General features: G+C 44.9%; 1 pseudogene; it reads left to right on the forward strand.

Annotated features, from left to right (window-relative positions):
* The first annotated feature begins 2,810 nt into the window (after positions 1 to 2,810).
* Positions 2,811 to 19,724, forward strand: LOC124228171 (cytoplasmic tRNA 2-thiolation protein 2-like; annotated as a pseudogene).
* The last annotated feature ends 2,215 nt before the right edge of the window (positions 19,725 to 21,939 follow it).

Here is a 21,939-nt window from a genome sequence, read left to right on the forward strand (position 1 = left end):
GCAGCCGTCTGCAAGCCGAGGACGGAGGCCTTGGAAGACACCACCAAACATCCTGACACCGTGATCTCAGACTTTCAGCTTCCAGAATAGCAAGAAAGTAAATTTCTGTTGCTTAAGCCACCTAGGCTGTGGTATTTTGTTATGGCAGTCTAAGCAAGCTAATATACACTGATACCATAATTTTCAATGGAGACTTTAAAGTAGATATTTTTAAAATGCCACAACAAGCAATAGCAAATATTCTTGAAACTACTGGAAAAATAGAAAATCTCAGCAAAGATGTAAAAGATTAAAAGAATCAAATGGAAATTTTAGAAATGAAAAGTACAAGAACCAAAAAGTATATTAACAAACTCCCTTGAGCTCTGAGATGACAGAGAAAATTGTCAGTGAATCGAAAAATAGATCAACATAAATCATCCAATCTGAACAACAAAGGGAAAAGAGATTGAACAAAAATTAAGAGTCACAGGGACCTGTGGGGCAATAAAAAAGGTCTAAAATTTAGGTCACTGGAGTCCCAAAAAGAGGGGATAAAGAGGATGTTGATGAAAAAATATTTGAGGAAATAATAGCTGAAAATTTCCCAAGTCTAGCAAAAGACATAAATCTACAGATTCAAGGAGCTAAAGCAAAATCCATACAGGATAAACCCCAACAAAACCCCACACCCAGACACATCATAATCAAACTTCCGAAAACTACCCAAGAAAAAAAATCTTTAAAGAAGCCAGAGAGAAATGATGCCTTACCTATAGGGGAAAAATTCAAATGACAGATTGCTCATCAGAAACCATAGAAGATAGAAGAATTGAAGTTCATAGAAATGACACCAAAAGCAAGACTCACACAAAAAATTATAAACTAAACTTCATTAAAATTAAAAATTTTTGCTCTGCAAAAAACATTATTAACTGATTGAAGAGACAAGCTACAGACTAGAAGAAACTATTTCTAAATTAGATATCTGGCAAGGAACTTGTATACGTGTATGTATAAAGAACTCTCTCAACTCAACAGTAAGAAGAAAAAATTTAAAAATGAGCAAAAGAACAGACATTTCCTTAAAGAAGATACAAGTGTGGTAAATATGCATATGAAAAGATGTTCAACATAATTACCCACTAGAGAAATGCAAAAGAAAAGCCTGAGATGCTGCTACATACATATTAGAATGGCTAAAAGAAAAAATACTGTAATACTAGGTGTTCGCAAGGGTATGGAGCAACTGAAACTCTTGTATATTGCCAGTAGGAATGGAAAATGGTACAAGTGCTCTGGAAAATAATTTGGCAGTTTCTCATACAGTTAAACACACACATACCATATGACTAAGCAATTCTACTCCTGGGCATTTCCCCTTGAAAAATGAAAACTTGTATTCACACAGAAATCTGTACACAAATGTTTACAGCAGCTCTATTCCCAATTACCAAAAACTGGAAACAACACAAATGTCCTTTAATGGGCACATAGATAAATAAGCTGTAGTATATTCATATAAAGGAATACTATAGAACATTAAAAAGGACCAAACTATTGATACATGCAATAGCTTGGATTGATTTCAACAGAATTATGCTGAGAGAAAAAATTAAATATCAAAAGATTCCATTTATATAACATTCTTGAAGTGACAAAATTATAGTGACAGAGAGCAAAACAGATCAGTGGTCGCCACGGTGGGGATGGGGGATGTTATTTTAAAGGGGTATCATAAGGGAATTTTGGGGGGCACTGTAACTTTTCTGCATTCTGATTGTGGAGTTGGTTACATAAATCATACATGTGTTAAAATTGGAAGGACTATATACCCAAGAAACAGCCAATTTTCTCCTATGATAATTTAAGAAATAAAAGTAATAAATGAAAAATACATTCTCCTGTTGTATTTATTCATTTGATAACACGATTACTTTTCCAAAAGTTTTCGTTGTCAGATATCAATTACGTTGTTGGAGAAATGAGGTTTTGGCAACTAGCCTGGAAATCTAAACACAACTTATCACAATATTTTCAGGGAAAAAAACCCATAGTTTGAATTTCCACCATTGCTTGAAGTCAAAGAACCAAGATGGAGGCCAAGGGAAGATTGCCATGAGGGTGGGGTAAAGAGAGCTGTGTGCAGAAAAATAGGTCCAGCCAAGGGGAGAGGGTGTGGGTCCTCCAGGAAGAAAGGAAAGGAGAGACTTTCTAAGAGGGAAAACATCAGGCCTAAAGGGAGTTTGAGCTTTTAATCAGTGGCTTATCTACCTGAAAAAGACTAAAGAAACTGTTTCAGAAAGAAAGAAAGTGATCTTTTCAGTCACCAAACATTAGTCTGACTATTCTACCCCGGTGTTAGTCAGTTCAGGCTGCTAGAACAGAATACCATAGACTGGGTGGCTTATAAACAACAGGAATTTATTTCTCACCGTTCTGGAGGCTGGAAGTCCAGGATCAAGGCTCCAGCAGATTCGCTGTCTGCTGAGAGCCCGCTCCCTGATTCACAGACGACACCTTCTCACCGTGTCCTCCCATGGCAGAAGGGGTGAGGGAGCTCTCTCGGGTCTCTTTTATAAGAACAATAACCCCGTTCATGAGGGCTCCACCTTCATGCCCCAATCACCTCACAAAGGCCCCGCCTGCTAATACTACTACACGGGGGGTTAGCATTTCAACATATGAATTTTGGGGGGACACAAACATTCAGTCCATAGCACCACTGCCAGCATCAATAGTTAAGGGGGTGCCAGAGCAGGAGGAGGAAAATTCTAGAAATGACATTTTTTTTCTTTTACCACAGATACAGAGATATATATATATTGTATATGTGCCAGATGGATGACGAGTACAGGAAACTGGCGCTGCCACGGCCTGGCCATGAGCAAAAGTGTGTGAAGTGCAAGGAACGCCTACCTGTCATGGTGACCCGAGTGGGAGGTGCCTTCAGCAGGGACTATTTCAAGGTGCTTTATGTCTACAAGTTCAGAGCCATGCTTGGGAAGAGCCAGCTGATCTTTCCCAGGGAGAAGGTTCTTCTGATGTGGTTTGGGGGGCCTTTGTCCGGCTACAGGGTCTGGCAGGTCCCTGAGGGCCTGAGGAGAGATTCTGTCAAAAGACTGCATTTTGTGACAGGGATTGTCTACGTTGACGAGGGAGCAGCCTGTGGCCAAAGCCCAGAGGACAGAGCAAAACCCCTGGCTGAAATGAAGCTGATCCTGCAGACTGATGGCTTCCCGTGGCACATTGTTGGAGGGGGTCATTGAAAGGACATGACCTCTAGCTGACAGGAAAGCTGGACCCAGGCAATTGGAGTGTTCCTCGCCCCCTCCCCTGTCCTTGGAATGTACATGTGCGTTCTGCCCACCGTTCCCACAGTGGGAGCCGTTTTCAAGGACGTAGCCTTGACAGAGTAATGCATTGTCGAGGCCATCTGGAGAGTACACACAACTGAATCCAGTTAAGGGCTCTGCATAAACTTTTAACATTCTGGTAGGCAGATGCAGAGATCTACTCATCTTGTGACTGCCCAGGACAAACCTCCTAAGTAAGTTCCTTTGCTTCTTAGACCACCTACCAATCTGGAGTGGCCTGGAGATTCTTTCTTCAGTCGCTCTCCCAGCCCTCCGTGGACTGGGAACAGTTCAAATTTCACCCCAGGAAACTCCAGAGGTTTTGAACCAACAAACATCGCTGCCTTTGAAGTGGCGTTCGACCGGCCCAGTGTGCAGCACTGCCCACGGAGAGGAGCAGCTGAGCCAGCCCACAACCGGGACCCTAGAGCCCAGATGGGCTACCCACAGCTGCCCAGGTCAAGATTCTATCCAGACTGTTCGACTCAGTGAAGATTCTGACAGCCAAGGAGGAGCTTCTGCAGACCCTGCAGACCCACTTGATTCTACATGTGGCCTGGACCCACAGCTACTTCAAGCTCCTGATGTTGACGGCAGCACCCATCTGGCCATCAAGCTCAGGACCATCCTGGTGTCAGGGAGAGGGGCCTTCCTTGTCTGGGACAAGTTTCTCAGACAAGCCACACAGCGACTTGGTGGTGGTGCAGCCCACATGTGACTACACACAGAAGGAGGTCGCCTTCTGTAACCACCTGTTTGCTATCCGCTCCGTCGTCATGCCAGTCATTGAAGCCAAGGCCCCCCCCAAAAGGCCAGCATCTACCTGCTGATGGAGGACTTCATGCTCAGGCTGCAAACCTACTTCCCCTCCAGTCAGCACCATGTGCAGGACGAATGAGAAGGAGGCCAAGGCCCCCAGGGACAGCTGTGGTGTCATACCCCTAGGTCTCCACTGCTTACTCTGAATGTGTACATTGGACCTGACAGAGCCATGGCTTTTGAGCGTCAGACTTCTTCACATCTCTCCCAGATGCAGCCTTCAACCCCACTGGCCGAGGCCAGGATGCCCACAGCATTCTGAGGCTCTTTAGGGATAGGCAGAGCTCAGAGCTGCTGTGAGGGGGCTAGAACCCTCCTTGGACCCCCTGCTACCCTACATCCTCATCGAGACCCAGCTGTGCAGCCAAAGGTACTGGTACCTGCTCTGCTGGGGCATCCTGGGAGGGGCCCTTCTCGTCATGAGCACCCGTGGTGCTGGCCCCCACCAGGGCCTGGGTCATGCAGGAGATCCAGAAATATCTAGTTGAGGACAGTGACGATGAGACAGAGACAGGTCAGAGCTGAGCACAGGAATGAGCTCCTGGAACAGGAAGTACCTGGGCCCTGCAACCCAGTGTGGTGGCCACCCAGCTGGGACTTCTGCCATGCCACACTGGAGCAGAAAGGCAAGGACGAAAATGAGCAGGCAGCATGTGATCATCCATTTGTATAAATAAAAATGTTTTTAATTAAAAAATACATACATATAATCTACTAAAATTAAAATAAAAGTTGGCTTTTATCATGAGCTTGTCATGAATTTAAAATATGTAAGTTCATTGACACTCTTCCATTCAAACAGTGGAGTTTAAATCCCTTCATCTTGAATGTGAGCTGGACTTAGTGACTCATTTTCAACACATAGATGTGGTATAGCTGATGCTTTGTGACTTCAGAGGTTAGATTATAGAAAAGATACACGCTTCTCTCTCTCTCTCTTAGATTTCTCTGACTAGGGGAAGACAACCACGAGGCTATCCAAGCAACCCTGTGGAGAGGCACACATAGAGAGGAACTGAGACGTCCCATCAACAGCCAACACCAATGTGAGTGGTCCACGTGAGAGGGCCACCTTCAAAGTGGATTCTCCAGCCATAGCCAAGGCTTGACAGGTCCAGTCAACATCTTTATGGCAACCTCATGAGAAACTCCAAACCACAACAGCTCAGCCAAGCTGTTCCTGAATTCCTGAGCCACAGAAATGGTGAGGGGTAATAAATGATTATTGCTGCTTTAAGCCACTGCTACGCAACATTAGATAACTAATACAAAGCTCATATGCATCAGGCTTCACATACATTATCTTATGTAATTCTCACAAAGTAGAACATCTCATTTTACAGATGACCAACCTGCTGCCTGGAATTATTGAAGAATTTATCACATGGTCATGGAGCTAATTCACAGTCGAGCTGGAATTCACACTCAGGACACACCAGATAGGTCATAGGAATGGGTGTCAGGCTCTGGGGTTGCAGTCATGGAAAGCAGTGCATGGAGCATTGATCAGGGGGAGAAGCTATTGAACAGGAGAAGGGGAAGGATCATCAAGTTCAGCTGGAAGAAATGGAAGCGCTAAATTAGCAAATTCGGTAGAAACTCCGCAGGCCAGGTCAAACTTGAGGAGAAGGAGTGAGATCTCTGGCAAAGAGAAAAGCAAAAGGAGATGAGAAAAAGGCAGAACTCTGGAATTGTTTGTATCTTTTTAACGGCAAATGGGAGGATAGATAAGAACACAGCAGGAAGTGAAGTGGAGTGAGAGTCTCAAGCAAAGCTACACTGCTCATTTCCTATTACTCAGTGTTGCCCTGGCAATAGGACCTCCACCTTATGGTAATGATATTTAAATGAGAAAAGTGCAAATGATGTAACGTGATTTTATTGGCGCTGATGTTCATGTTTGTCTAATTAGCTCTGCCTAATCAGGAAGTCTGAGTACGAATTTGGGAAGGGTTTTGTCCCAGAAAAAGAATGATACTGTAGAAGGGAACATGGAGAATGACACATGGGCTTGGGCTTAGCCTCCCAGGAAGGTCTTCCAGGTACCGCTGATTTGTTTCTTTCCCCCATAGCCCTGGTAGGAGTCAGTATTAAGTAGTAAATCTTTCCATTTTTCTTGCCTGGTCCATTCTGGTTTTAATGCTAAAGGAAACTCTATAAGTTAGGGCTCCAGCCTGGCCAGCTGCTCATTCCCAGAGCCCTGTGTAAGGGGACAGAACCCTATAGATGCCTGCTGCTTGGACAGCTCTGCCTGCTTTGGCCATTTCTGCAGAGGCAGACTGCCCAGAAAGAGTGTGTTTGCCTCCTAGGGCTGCCATGACAACGTACCAACTGGGTGGCTTAACACCACAGAAATTTGTTCTCTCACGGTTCCTGAGGATGCAGGTCTGAAATCAAGATGGCAGCAGGGCCATGCTCTCTGATGGCTCAGGTGAGGGACTCCTTCCTTGCCTCTTCCTAGCTTCTGGTGATTTGCTGATAATCTTGGGCGATCCTTGGCTTGCAGCTACAGCACTTCAATCTCTGCCTCTGTTGTCACATGGCCATCATCTCTGTATGTGTCTATGTGTCTTCTTATAAGGACACCAGTCATGTTGGATTAGAGCCAGCCCTAATGACCTCATCTTAACTTCACTATAGCTGCAAAGACCCTTTTGCAGAGCCAGGTCACATTCTGAGGTAATGAGGGTGAGGATTTCAACATAAGAATGGGGGTGGGGAGGAGGGACACAATTCAACCCGTAAAAGAAGGGAAATAGAACCTAGAGTCAGTAGACATCGCCCGAAGGAGAAACGACCCAAAATCAATAGCCCGAGTTGATTCACACTTTATATATACCAACCTACACTCCTGTGACAGTCCTTCTTCCTTTAGCTTCTCATGACACTTGTAGTGCCCACAATGCCACAGCTAATCTAAGCAATATGGTGCCAGGCTGGGAGTATGAAGATTTGGCGTGGCATGACATTGCGACTGACTGAGTGTGTGACTTTTCTAATTTGCCCACCTGAGCACCTGATCAGTGACCTTCCAATGAGTGTCCCTTGAATATACAGCAGCTCCTGGGTCACTTGAGCCTCCCTGGTTCACCTAGTTCACCCTTGGCAGGAGTTTCATCAACATAGATGACACCTGCTTCCTCGACAGTCTCTGGGTCCCAGGAGTATCTTCCAGCTCCCATCATCACAACTGCAAGTCAACCTCTGGGAAAGAGAGTGGGCAAAGGGCACTTTCCTTCACGAATCCTTAGGCAACAATCTGGAAATGGCACATGTCACTCCTGGTCACATCCCATTGTCCAGAGCTCAGCTGCCTGGTCATACTCAGAAGCCAGGGAGGCTGAGAAATGAGGTCTCCAGCTGAGTGGCCCTGTGTCCAGTTAAAATCAGGAGTTCTATTATAAAAGGTAAAAGGGCAGAATGAATATTCATGGAAAACTGTTTATCATATACTTTATAATTTTTTTAATGTGAGCTTTATTTCTGTGCCGTAATCTTTGAAAAGATTACTTAACATTTGCATAGTTTTCAACCATGTAGCTATATCATAATTTAAGTCATTTTCCTCTTGTTGGACATTTAAAATGTTAAGTTTTTCACATTATAAATAATGCTGCAAAGAACAAACTCACTGAAAATCTTTGTGCGGTTCTCTGATTATCTCCTTATGATAATCTCCTAAAAGGCCTCCTTGAGGTCCCCTGACTCAGGTCTTTGATACACGGACCAGATGAGATGGACTGGCTGATCCAGGTCATCTTTGAGAGAAGTGAGTGGTCCATGGCCCATTCTGCCCCTCCTCCACGCCACCTTGCTTTGGCCAGCTCTTCCTCTAGGCCCAGGGCTGGTTCTCAGCAGCACGCTACATGGGAGATAATGTGTTAGTAGCCAGATGTGCCATTGCTGGATGTTTTCAAGAGGTTTGATTTGAAGGACTTGCCTTAAAATTGTGTTCCGTGCATCTCCAGGCCCTGTGTATGTACTATTTTTATTCATCAATTGTATTTGTCTACTGCTTTACAATATGCAAGATACTTAACCACACTTGATCTCACTGGCTAGATCCCAGAGTGATTTTTCTGAAACGCAAATCTGGTACTACCACTTCCATGGCTTAAACCCTTTGAAGTATCCTTGGCACTCTCCAATTCAAGTCCAAATTCCTTAACATTCCTTAACATAAATCTCTCTGACTGCCATATCAATTAGCTTTTACTGCAAAAAAAAAAAAAAAAGACACTCGAAACGTAGTGGGTTAGAATGATAGCCATTTATTTCGCTCAGGATTCTATGGGTCAGAATGTGGGCTGGGCTGTGCTGAGCTGGGCTCAGTCAGACATCCACGGTCAACTGTAGGTCAGCAAGGTGACTCTGCTTCTGGGGATAGCTGACTCGGGGCTGGAGTGACCAAGAAACTGGGGCAAGTATCTCTCATCATCCAGCAGGTTATCATGGATTTATAAAAATGTCAGGGCCAGGTTCTAAGAGTAGCAAGAATCTTCCAAGTGCAAGAACTTTTCAAGCCTCTTGCATTATATTTGCTAATTTTTCACTAGCCAAAGCAAGGCCCATAGCCAACTCAGATACGAGAGACAAGAAGAGAAAACAGACTTCCCTTGTTGGTAAGAGGAAAAGAATTTGTGGCCATTTTTACCATCTACCACAACTTCTTTCTCTAGTCTCATCTCTTTTTGTCCCTACTCTCATCTCCATAGACTTTGCTCCAGCCAAATGGAACTGCTTACAGCTCCCCACTCTGCCTTGTTCTTTTAGGCCTCCAAGCTTTTGCTCATGCTAATGCCTCACCTGCTACGCGCCTCCCACTATTCACCTAGCCAGCACCAACTAGGTCCCACTCTAGAGGTTCCTTCCTCCAGGAAGCCTTCTCTCATCTCCAGACAGGGGTAGATGTTGCTCCTCAGTATTCTCTGTGCTTCTGCTTTTAACCCTTACAATGCTGTGTTACAAATGTCTATCTTCTTGTCCATTTACCCCACAAGACTGTAAGGTACTTGAGAGCAAGCTACGTTTTCTGTTGCATACTTGGTACCTTGTGCCATAGAGTAGGAGCATCATAGCTGTTCTCTGGTCAACTGATTAACTGCATGCGAATGAGTGAAAGAAAATGGGTGGAGGGCAGCCTTTTGCAAATCTATAGGCATCAGATATAACACAAGGATAGAATCTTTGAGTTGGAAGGGACCTTGGTTATCTTCTTGTCTTTGCATAAATCCTTTGAAAAACATGGTTAAAAATTGTTTCTCAGTCCATGGGGCACAGTGGTTGGGATGGAAAATCAACTCACCCCCTCAGCAGAACTCATTCTATTGCTGAACTGTTTTCAGGCTTAAAACTCTCTCTCTCCAGTTGAATACAACTCCATCTCCCAGTAACTCCCACCTATTGCCCAAGACCTTCTACCTGAAGCCTCAAAGGTAAAGTTTAACCTGTTTCCCACACATCGGGACTCTTCACCTGAGATCGCTCTTACCATGTTCTCACGTCCTCACCATGCTGGTGGCCCTCCTCTGGCTGTGCCCACTGTGTCTCTCTTTCTCTTGGAAAATGACATGCAGAACTGAAGAGGATGTTCCTCTGGGATTGAGTGATGCATCTCTGGGTAAGCCAGTTGTCAAGATCGTAACAGCAGCCGCAAAGTTTAAGAGTGCTGGGAATTGCAGGTCTCACAGAAATCGAACTCAGCCCCAAATCAAAACACTTCTAAGAAGTGCATTTAATCTCCACACAGGCAATGGCATTGGGAAAACGTGAGTCTTTTTTACCTGTTCTTATCATTTATATCTAAGTCGAGGCCTCAAAAGCTCAAACTTGCCAGATTTCAAATACCTCTTGTAAAAAGTAGCAAGAGATATGCGACATGTGTTTTATTGCAAATAGATCATAAGCTTTGGAATGAAACAAACATGGATTGGACAGGAAGCTCTAAAATGCATTAGATGTGTGCCCTAGGAGAGGGAGTTAACCTCCCCAGGGTGTGCATCTCCTCGGCATCCTCCCCACCTAGGCAGGATCACACGTGTGTAATTAGTGTGAAGATTTGTCTAGAGCTTGTCACGTGTGAAGCTGAGGGAGTACACGCACTTCATGCATTTTCACAGGTACCTACTCTGTGAAGAAGGTTCTAGGATTGTGCTCGCTTTGAATCAGAGGAAATGGAGGCTCAGAGTGTTAAAGTCATTTGCCCAATGTCACAGAGCAGTGCTGGGCACTAAACCCAAGTGTCTCTAGCTCCAGAGCACGAGCATCCAGTGAACACTCTAGCAGGCATGGCACCTGCATCTCCACCTTGAAAGTCAGAGAAATGGGTGATTCCTGTCACTAGCTGGTGACTGACAGGAGCTGCTGCAGCTTGGTAACCACAGGGCTCACACAGCCACTGTGCTCGGGCCTCAGTGGTAAGGGCCAGGCAAGGACTTGGTTCCATTCAACACCTAGTCAATTTCCTGGGGTTTGGCAGCTATGACAAATTTTGCTGCTATATTGGCACACTTTCCCAGAAATAGATTAGAAAGCAGGAAAATTGAAAAAAACAAAAAGAGAGAGAGAGAGAAAGAAAACCCACCCAAATGTGTTATTTTGCTAACAGCCTTAATTTTGTAATAAATAAAGACTGCAAATGGGAAGAAAATGCATGCAATGAAAATAAGCTGAGTGAATCATGGCATGTGATACGTGCAGCGTGTAAATATTCACGTGAAATCACCTTTTACTCCAACGCGACGGTTCTCCTGTGTGCATTTAGGGCTGAGTGGTTTCTGTAGGCCTTAGTTACCGACACAAACGCGTGTGGCTTTTGTGAGCGCGTGAGGAGTAACTAAGGACTATTAGCACCAGGCTGAATAATGTCCAATCCCACAGCAAGCCTCAGGAGCTCGAGCACCCTCTCCATTTGGCAAGGGAACAGTAATCCGTCTCTTGGTCTTTCCTAATCAACGGAAACTGAGCCGAGGGAGAAAAGAGGGGAGAAAATCCTTAATCTTAGCAACAGCAGGATCTGGTATTTTAGCTATGGAGCTTAAAGGGGAAAAAAAAACAAAAAGCCTTGTTGAAAAGTTCAAATCTAGGTAACCAGTTTCTGAAAGCGTCTTTTGTGTGAGTCTTTTGCTGTGTGGGGAAGGAGGAATGAGGCCCTGCAGGGAGGTGCCTGGGCTGTCCTGCCTGCCGTGCCAGGGGATGGGCGCCCTTCCAGTGGGGAGAAACATGGCTGCTGCATTGCTCAGGGCTGGTACCGACTGTCACACTGCCTGGTGGGGAGGCGCGTGGAGGAAGGTGAGCTTGCCCCGAGGCTCAGCTGGCTTAGGAGCCAACATTCCTTTCCTTGCTCTGCTCTGGCCTCCCAGTGACCTCGGGGTTAAACTACAGTCAAGTCCAACAACCAGGATAACATTTATCTCATTCCTCTGTGCAGCCTCGAGCTGCTTCCCACCAAAGGCAACATTCTAAACGTGAGTTGTTAGAATTTCCTTACAAGGACACAGAGAGATGTGTTGGAATCTTACACCCTAAGCTATCCCAGGAAAGGGATAGCTACCTAGGGAAGGGAAACGTGTGGTGTGTGTACTGTGGGTGTGATTGTGTGTGTTTATACCATATTAGGTAATTGTGTGTGCAAAAAGGATCCTACATCAATTGCTTTATATATAACGGCAGAATGACTTTAAAGCGTTAAACCTGGCTTTCTCCTCTGCCTCATGGACGCAAATTCATTACATCACCGTTTCCTTCAAATAAAGGTCTATAGTTCAGGACAATAAAACTTTCTAAGTATAGCTCCGGATGTTTATTCCAGTTAGTTCAATAAGTACTTCCTGAACACATACTATGGGGAAGGTATTGCCCTCAGAGATAGTAATGCCAACAGGGCTAGTGTAGAGAAGAACAGAGATGTGTGAGTCAGACGGGTTTGAATTCTGGCTCTGCCACTTGGAACTTCAAGACCTTTGGTAAAAGAGCTGACACTTGGTGCCTCAATTTCTTCATCCATAAAGGGGTGGGGGGGTACCAATGTCCCATAGGGCAGATGTGAGAGTTCAATGTGAGAGCATGTAGGAAGCATAGTAACACAATGTCTGGAACCCAGAAGCTCTGTGCAAGTGTTTGCTGGTATCAAAGCCCAGATACCACTTGCAGAAAGGGCACAGCCCAATAGGGAGGCCATCCGTTGGCAAACCTGAGCATCTCAGGGTGTGAGATCTTCAACGGAGGTGAGAACACAGTTCTAGTGGAAGGATCCACACAGGGAAACTAGGGGGAGGAGCTGATGGTGCTGGGGTGTGAGAAGGGCAGCCTTCCAGACGGAGGAGCCGCAGGAGCAAATGGAAGGAGATGGAAACCTGCCAGGCATTTCCAGAGAAGTTGAGTCACTTGAGTCTAAGAGAATTGGGAAATATTTCTGTTTCCTGTTGGTATTGGTTCAGCAAACTAGACAATCTTTGTGAACTATTCCTGGCTCCGTATTGTTGGTGTGTTTGTGGATGATTATAAAACAGAAAACAAAATAATAAAGTAAGTGATTTCCAGAGAGCCATTTATCGAGCTCCCGCAGGTCTTTGCTTACATGATTTTCTTTCATTTAATCCACATAAACCTACAAGAAAAATATTGTTATCCCACCTTAACCAATGAGGAAACTGAGGCTCAGAGAAGTGACTCAGCTTATCCAAGCTCACACCATCAGTAAGAGGTAGACCTGGGGTGCAAAACCCACCTTGACTAATGAACTCTAAGCCTGTGCTTGTCCCTTTTCTAAGCTGCCTCCCACACGAGCATTTCACCTCTGCGCGCCTCCCTCTTGCTCTCCTCCAGCCAGGTTCCTCCACATCCCTCACCTTGAGGATCATGGGTTTATCTATCAGCAGGGTCTCTCTTCCTTGCATCCTGATCTTCTCAAACCTTTTCGCCCATTCCAGACCAGGCTCCCCACCCACAAAAGAGAGGTGGCAGCAGGAGGGCAGGCTGTCTTCTTCATGCAAAAAGACTCACCTCCTTCCTGTATGTTTTTAGCCTAGGGAATACTCCTGTGAGGTAAGACAGAGAATTTACAGAAATCCAGGTAACGTGACTTGTTCCTGCTCACACAGAAAATGATGGCAGAAGAAGGACCATGTGGAGGATCTGTTAATAGCAAGATCAGGGATCAAGCTGTTTCTAAAAGGGTCAGCCTCTTTGATGATGAGAGCTCCTGTCATCTTCATACACTCTACATTCCACACATATGGCGTCTTGGCAAGTGGAGGCCCCATTTCCTGCTCCTCCAAAACCCAATAACCTATTCTTTCGAGAACCATTACTTTAGTGATTAGTAGCTTAAACCTCTTTTTCTTCATAATAGCATGTCCACCTGCTACCAGAAATGACAAAGAAAAGAAAATAGGAGTGCAGGAAGTGGGATGGGTTGGAAGAAGTATTTGAGCATTCCTTAGGAGAAGAGAGAGAAAACAATTTTCTTTTTATAACAAAGGAAGCACAAACACATCATTATCCCACTTTCACTTTCAATGATGGGTTTGAGTTGGGACATATGTATGACTCTCTGTTCTTCCAGTTAGGCCCTGCTTCATGCACTTCACCCTAAAACATTGGCAACTCTTTCACATTTGATCTAGAAAAGAGCAGCACTAATAGTCATAGCTAACATCATTAAATACTGGAAATGCCGGGAAATGCCAGGAAATGTACTAACCTCTTAATATCATTTCATTAATTAATCAGTTCAGACAAGCTGTGAATTGGTTTGTGTTGGATATCTTCCATTGGTCCTCCACAGCCATCCCCACCCTCTTCCACTTTCCTGTCTCTGCCCTGGGAGGCTGGTCCATACAGATTATGTCACCTGCCCTCAAGCCTCTAGCTTCTAGTTGGGTTTGGCCAACAGGGTGCCTCAGGAAAGCAGGATTTTGGAGAAAGAAAGGAAAGGAAGGTCAGATTCCCTCCCTGTGAGGTTATTCCTGGTGGACTAAGGTCACAGCTGTTCTCAAAGAGGACTTCCCAAGCAATTCCTCCCCCTTTGGGTCCTGTCACTTCTCTCCCCTCTTTCCTACTGGCTTAGGAGTGGTCACAGCTCTGTGCTACTAACCTGGGTTACTTCATTCTCCTGTGTGGTTCCCTAAACCACTTTCACACACTTAAAATTTCTCCTTTTGTAAATAAGCCTTGTTTGAATGATCCCAACCTGAGTGTAGCATCTATTTCCTGTTGGAATCCTGATACATAGGTACTGTTACTATACCCATTTTACAGATAGGTCGTAGAGAGATAAAGCAGCTTGTCCAAGACCTCATAGCTAGTCAGTGGCAGAACTGGATTCAAAACCAGATCTGGCAATCCAGAGCCCATGTTATTAACTACTGTACTGTAACAACAATAAGTAGTTCTGGACGATGCAGGCAAGCTGGGAAGCCTGGGAGATGCAGCCTGGAGCATCTCCTTATGGGAACGTACAGTGCAGGTGGTTCGCAGACCTGTCAATCTGTTTATCAGGCAGAGACTTACGCAATTGAAAGTGGGATAAAAGATGAACACCTTTGTTGAGCCTGCCATCCCCTTGTCCTGGAGTCACCCTAAGATATCGGGAAAGAAAACACCTGCTGGTGCAGACAGCGTGTGAGGGGCTGTCAGAGCTCACCCACATTCAAATCCTGGTTGGGAATCAATTCCAGGGCCCCTTCAGCCTTTCTCTAATCACCCTGATTGAACAGAGAGAGGCTCCCAATGGGGCAGACCCTCATTTAAAACAACCAAACAGACAAGGACAGGCAATGGTTGATTCTCTATTCCAAAAGGAAAACCGGGACTACTTTTTACTCCAAACATCTAATTCATTCACTAGACCCCCGGAAATTCATAGTGGGAACTAACTAAGGACACCACCTCCACCTGAACAGGACCGCCCTCAGCATGTTGGTTTCTATCTTCCACCACAGGAAGCTGAATGATCTTTATTTAATGCTGCGACACTGAGGCTCCCTCTGCAGAGTGAGCAATTTATTATCTCAGGCCTTAGATTAAGTGAAGAGAATTTTTTACCTAAAATATCTACATATCTACATTTTCATAAATGATTTTACTATAAAATAGGAAAAGTCTATTTCCACTGTCTAAAGCAAGAAAGATCATCTTAAGCAAGAACTCTCAATAGAGCCTTCTTCCAAGTAGTTCTGTTACCTCTCATCTCTATCTTGGCATTCACTATGCTGAATTGTGTTTATAGGTTGTCCCCTGTGCTAGAAAGTAAGGTCCTCATAGGCTGATAGCGCATCTCTTTCATCTCTGTGTCCCTGGCCCAGCACAATGCCTGGCATACAACAGACACTTAGTACATATTACAGGATGAACAAGCATATGAATGCCCCAGGATACCCTGCCAGCGCTGCCATTAGAGTGTATTATGCAACGTTATGCTGACTCATCGACGAAGCAGACAGCATATTTCATTTAATTTTATAGGTCCCATATTTGGAACATCATGATTGCTCAAAACATGTTTGGTAGGAAAAATGGAGATAGAGGACATAGCAAGCAAGAAATAAAGCTCCATTAGCTCTTGCCCTCCTGTATCAGCTAGAGATACTTGCAGGCTCTTTGGGTTGGTGTCATAGGATCACACCCACTGTATGCCTCAGTCACTCCAAAACGAGCTACATTTCCATCATGGAGTTACTCTATAGAGAGGACAATGGAATGGAAGAGTCTGGTAAGCAGGATGCTAGTTGAGCTGGTCACAAGAGCAGCAGACTTAGGGCCGGCCTGATGGCATAGTGGTTAAGTTCATGTGCTCTGCTTTGGTGGCCTGGGGTTTGCAGGTTTGGATCTGGGGTGCAGACCTATGCACTGCTCATCCAGCCATGGTGTGGTGGCATCCCACATAAAATAGGGGAAAATTGGCACAGATGTTAGCTCAGCGACAATCTTCCTCAAGCAAAAAGAGGAAGATTGGCAACAGATATTAGCTCAGGGCCAATCTTTCACAGGGGAAAAAAAAAAGTGCAGCAGCCTCTTCCTTCATCCAAGTCAACTCCTAGTTAGCTGTAAGATCTCAGGTCAAGTGCCCTTCCTGTAGGAAACTTTCCGTGACCCTCCAATGGCAGTCAAGATGCCTTTCTTTAGACCACTTCACTCTGTTTGCAACTGTATATTCATTCACATGACCCCTTTGGTGAGTGCCTGACTTTCCTAAAGTTCCATCAGTTGGGATTGCAGCTGCTCTGCTCCTTATGCTATTCCCAGTGTCAAGCATGATGTTTTCCAAGTAGGTGTTCAGTAAATCAGTGCTGAATGAATGAATGAGTGAACAAATCCTCACTCTGTGCTCAAGTTGTATCAGACCCCATCTTCTCATTCCTGGTCCAATGTTCTTCCCCTCATACCAGCCATTTTAAATGCGGTCTTTTGTGTGTCTTTAAGAATTGAAGTTTTCTGTGACCCACTCGCTCACCCCCACCTCTGTTTCCATGGGTGCTGTCTCTGCCGCTGACCTATCCAATATCCTGGCCATCTCATAAAAGGAAGACATAAACTTGAAACCAGTAGTTTTTAAACACGCTTTCTGTGCAAGGCCTGTCTTAAAACTCTACATCCAGCAAACTGTGGTACCTCCATACAATGGAATATTCAGTGATAAAAGGTATGAGCTATCAAGCCACAAAGAGACATGGGGGAAATTTAAGTGCATATTGCTAAGTAAAAGGAGACAATCTGAAAAATCTAACATGTTGTCTGATTGCAACTATATGACATTCTGGAAAAGGCAAAGCCAAGAAGGTGGTAAAAAGCTCAGTGCTTTCCAGGTTTTTATGGGAGGAATGAATAGATGGTGCACTGGACATTTTCAGGATGGTGAAACTATTCTGTCTGGTACTATAATGGTGGATACATGACATGATGAGTTTGTCAAAACCTGCAGAATGTACAACAAACAGTGAACACTAATGTAAACCATGGACTTCAGTTAATAATAATGTACCAATACTCATTCATCAATTGTAACAAATGTAATACACAATGCAAGATATTAATAATAGAGGAAGCTGAGGGGGGAGGAGAAAAAGGGATATACGGGAACTCTGAACTTTCTGCTCAATGTTTCTATAAGTCTAAAACTCCTCTAAAAAGTAAAGCCTATTAGCTTAAAAAAATCTGCATCCTAACCAGTCACTCAAAATATAAACCATAAGAATAGAGGGGTGCTGGCAGAAGTAGGGGTGTAGCACCCCTCCACTTTATATCACAAACACATCTCAGATCTCACTTTCTTCCTCTTGGGTCCCTGGCATCACCACGAAAAAATCCTCATTGTCCTAGGCAGTTACTTGAACCCTCCGCTTGCTTTGCCTGCCCCTCGGCTCCCACCCCTACCCCCAGCACAAGTGTGGCTCCTGGCTCTATAGCCCAAACTTGAAATCCACCTTCGGAAAGGCACGTGGTCTCCTTGTGGCTTTTCATGGACCTTTGTGCAATTTGTCTGATTTAAACTTTACTCTTCTCATTTTGGCTTTTCCATTGCATTGGATGAGAAATCGCAGTTTGGGCCCAACCATCTCCCACAAATTCCCATCCAGGACCAGTGGCTACGGGAGACGGCTGAGGAGCGCAGGGAGGAGGGAGCGTGAATCTCAAACTGGGTTTACGTGAAGCTAGGCTGTTTTCATATTCCAAAGTCACAGCCGAGACTCCTCAGCAGTCCTGCTTATTTCCCACCCTAATCTCCAACAAAGAATCCAAAAGGGATCTCAACAACCCCTGGAAAGCAAACCAGGACCTGTTGACTAAAAGTGGTGACATCACAATTACTGGCAAATGTTTGCTCGGCAGAAAGGGTGCCTGTGACATGCCTCAGGGCACCAAGACTGTTAGGAGCCAGTTGCACTAATTAACAGGGTGCTTCTGAGTAGTAGCTGTGTCTCGGAGAGTTTCTGAGATAAGCCGAGGCTGCACCAGCTTGGGCCCCTGGGAACAGGGAGCAAATGCATTCTCTCCAGCAGCAAGGAGGCACCATGCAAGCGTCCCCGTGGCTGCCCCGGAGCCTGCCTCAAGGCCTTTCAGGAATCTCTGCTATTTGTGGAGACTGGAGAGCCTTCCCCGAAGGCAGGTGGCATTCCTACACTCTCCTGCACTTCCAGTGGCTGCCTCTCTTTACTTCCCTCACTCCAATTAAGAAGGCAAGAGTGGCCCTTACACTGCACTCATGCTGGGGGCCCTCAGTGACGCCCAGCTGGAATGCCTCCATCAGAGGCTGTGCCTAGCAGAGGCCATCCTGGCAATTTCTCTCTGCCACAATCCCATACATTCACGGATCACAATGTGGAATGTCGTTAGCTTGCTCTTAAATTCTTAAAGGCATTGGAGGGAAAAATAGACTCTGTTGATGTGACCGATGTGCCAATTAAGGACCGGGGTCTTTCTTCTTTTGCTTTTCTGTGTTCTGTTTTCCCAACACAATCTCAGGGGGAGGTGAGTGACAAGATAATGCAATCGCTATTGTGTATTTGCCACAAAGAACACCCAGTTAGAAACCTTCCCACAGAGGCCAGCAGTGGATGTTAGTCTGCATTTTTTTCAAAGAAAATAAGGCAAATGTATAGGTTGGCTTAATAAGGTAATGTCTGGAAAACAATAGAAACTGAATTTAAACTAGTTTAAATTCTTATTAAAATCAGACCCTCCTAACTAACTAATAAAACAAACAAACAAAAACATCCAAAAAGAGAGTCCGTGAGGTTTTCTGTTCAATGGTCCCTAACGCTGTCTGTTTGTGCACATATATTTGTCTTTTTCTGGCCAGTACATCTCCATCATTCCAGAAGAGACACCACATTATTTGGGGGGCAGTGTCTATTTTGGGGGTAGCACTCCTTCTGCGGCCCCTGTGCAAATGTGAAGTTCTAGTGGCAACTGCCAACAGTTAACGGTATCCCAATTGCTTAGCTGCAGAATGGACATCTCATCCACAGTAGACCAATCAGCGCTCTTTCCAGTGACATTCAGAAGAGAATTAAAGGGAAAAAGACCCTTTCCCTTTTGGTGGGAAACTGAGAAGGTGACTTCTGGAGCTGCGGGCAGCTGTGGTTCCAGCCTTAGCGGAAGATGTTTATCTGAAGGAATGAAGATGACCTGCAGAGAAAATCAAAGACATGATAGGGAGAGCCCTGTGGACTTTCAGGGCCTTGGTTTAAGGTATAGGTGGAAGATCGTTAGAGTAATGGGCTCCAATAAATCATGTCTCCTTGTGTACACAACCTGGCAGAGCCTCCTCCCACATTGATTTGGGTCTTGGCCATGGGACTTGCTTTGGCTGGTGGGACATCAACAAAGGTGATACAAGCAGAGGCTTGAAAAGCACTTACGCGCTGGGACCCACCCTTTCTCTTGTTGCTTTTAGAACTTAGTCACCAGGTGAAGAAACCCAGGCTAGCCTGCTGGAGACAAGAAGCACTATTTGCCAGACATGAGAGGAAGACCACCAGAGATCATCTGGCCCACATCAAGTTATGCCACATGAGGGACTCCGGAGATCAGCAGAAGAACCATCAGCCTGAACGCAGCCCCAAATGATGGTTCACAGTTATGAGCAAATGAAATGGTGTTTGTTTATTTCACCAAGTTTTGGAGTGGTTTGTTGCTCAATGATAAATAACTTGCAGCTCTCTGAGACTTTCCTGCCACCATGTGAGGAAGGTGACAGTAGGACGAGAAATCATGTAGAAAAACAAAGTCCAGGTGTCCCAACCATACCAGCTATCCCAGCCATCTGGCTAAGGTCACAGATGTAACACCAGGCACAGTCAATGGAACAGAGATGAGTCTCCCAGATGAGCTGTTAATCCGGAGATTCATAAACAAAGAGATGCTTGCTTAAACTGAAACTTTAAAACGTCACTGAGTTTTGGAGTGACTTGTTATGCAGCAAAAGATAACTCACACAACTTTCTTGAAAGCCACCTCATTCTTGCCTTTCTCATGAAGGCACTGTCTCCCTCATTTGACCCAATTTGCTGTGCAAGATTGTTAAGTGCATTCCTAATACTCAATCACTCCTCCCTTGACTACAAAATCTTGATTTTTCTGTAGGCGGGCAATGTGTCTCCTCTAAATACTCTATCCATTTCTGTTGTAGCTAGATGTGGCTATCTGACACAATTGAAGCCTTAAAGATGAATATAACAATTGATGAGGTGGATTACACCCCTTCTGCTTTCCACCTTCTTCCTTACTAGAACACAGATGTGATGACTGGAGCCACAGCAGCCCTTTTGAAACCATGAGCAAAAAAGAAAATAAAAAAGAATCACAGAGATGCCACACCTGATATTGTTGAGCTGCTAGAGCAATTCCAGTGACCATCTAACTCCAGAAATGTTGTTGTAAAAGAAAAACAGAAACTTGATTCTAAGACGCCTGTTTAAAGTGGACTTGTTACACACAGCCAAATACAATCTTAAGAGAAATCGCTTGAGGCAGATTTCTGTCACTTGTAACCAGAAGAGAGATTTGGCTTTTCCTTTGGGGAGGGCCCCATCCCCTTTGGGCAGTCCTAGGGCCACCTCTGCTCTCCTTACCTTAGGGTACACTGCTTCCCCTCTGTCTCTCTGGCTCAGGTGTAGACATAAAGTCATTTCCCTCTTTCACCTTAAAATAGATGAGATAAGTGGATCTTTTCACTATTTTATTAAAACCCAAAGAAAACCCCAAAGGAAATAATTACAGGAAACACAAACAACAAGAACTTGCCCTGTTTCCCTCACATTTAACCTTAAAGTCACCAAATAAGCTTAATGAACTCCCACTCTAATCTTTGACTTTTTGACAGTGGTTCTCAAAGTGGCATCCCCAGACAGGAAGCATCAGCATCACCTGAGAACGTGTTAGAAATGCAGATTCCCAGGCCCTGGTTCTGCGTGTGGAGCTAGCAAGAAGCGCTTTAACAAGCCCTGCAGGGCCGCCTGGTGGTGCAGCGGTTAAGTTTGCACGTTCTGCTTCTCGGCGGCCGGGGTTCGCCGGTTCAGATCTCAGGTGCAGACGTGGCACCACTTGGCACGCCATGGTGTGGTAGGCATCCCACGTATAAAGCAGAGGAAGATGGGCACAGATGTTAGCTCAGGGCCAGTCTTCCTCAGCAAAAATAGGAGGACTGACAGTAGTTAGCTCAGGGCTAGTCTTCCTCAAAAAACAAAAACAACAACAACAACAAAAAGCCCTGCGGGTGATCCTACTGTAGCCCGAGTTTGAGAGCCACCACCTTAGCATAAGTATCTGCCAGTTTCTGGCAGACAATTAAGCCCTAGCTCTTTTTCTTCTGGGCAGTGTTGAGTAGAGCCTGGCGTGTGGAACCAAAGAGAACTTGGTGTCGTATTATGACTCTGCCATTTTAGCTGTGACATCTTGGGCCAGTTGATTAACCCCTAACTCCTTGGGGTCTTCATTTCCTCACAGGTAAAATGGGATATCACTTGGTAGAATTGTTTAAGGAATAAATGAGAGAAGTCCTCCAAAATGTCACTGTCTGGCCCAACGAAGGTACTCAATAAAGGCAGCTGGTTCTCCTTTTCACATCCGCATCTCAGCTCATATATATATATATATATATATACACACACATATATATACACCAGATCTTCTTTCTTCATTTATCTATTGATAGATACTTAGGTCGTTTCCAAGGTTGTGGTCACAGTTCAGGCCAGCAACAAATGCTTGGTATGTTCAGCCGTCCTATTTCCAAAAATAAAAAATAAGATCCGTAAGTCCAGTTCAAATCGCCCAGTCCTCC

This window comes from Equus quagga, chromosome 16, assembly GCF_021613505.1.
Source record: "Equus quagga isolate Etosha38 chromosome 16, UCLA_HA_Equagga_1.0, whole genome shotgun sequence".
Taxonomy (NCBI): Eukaryota; Metazoa; Chordata; class Mammalia; order Perissodactyla; family Equidae; genus Equus; species Equus quagga.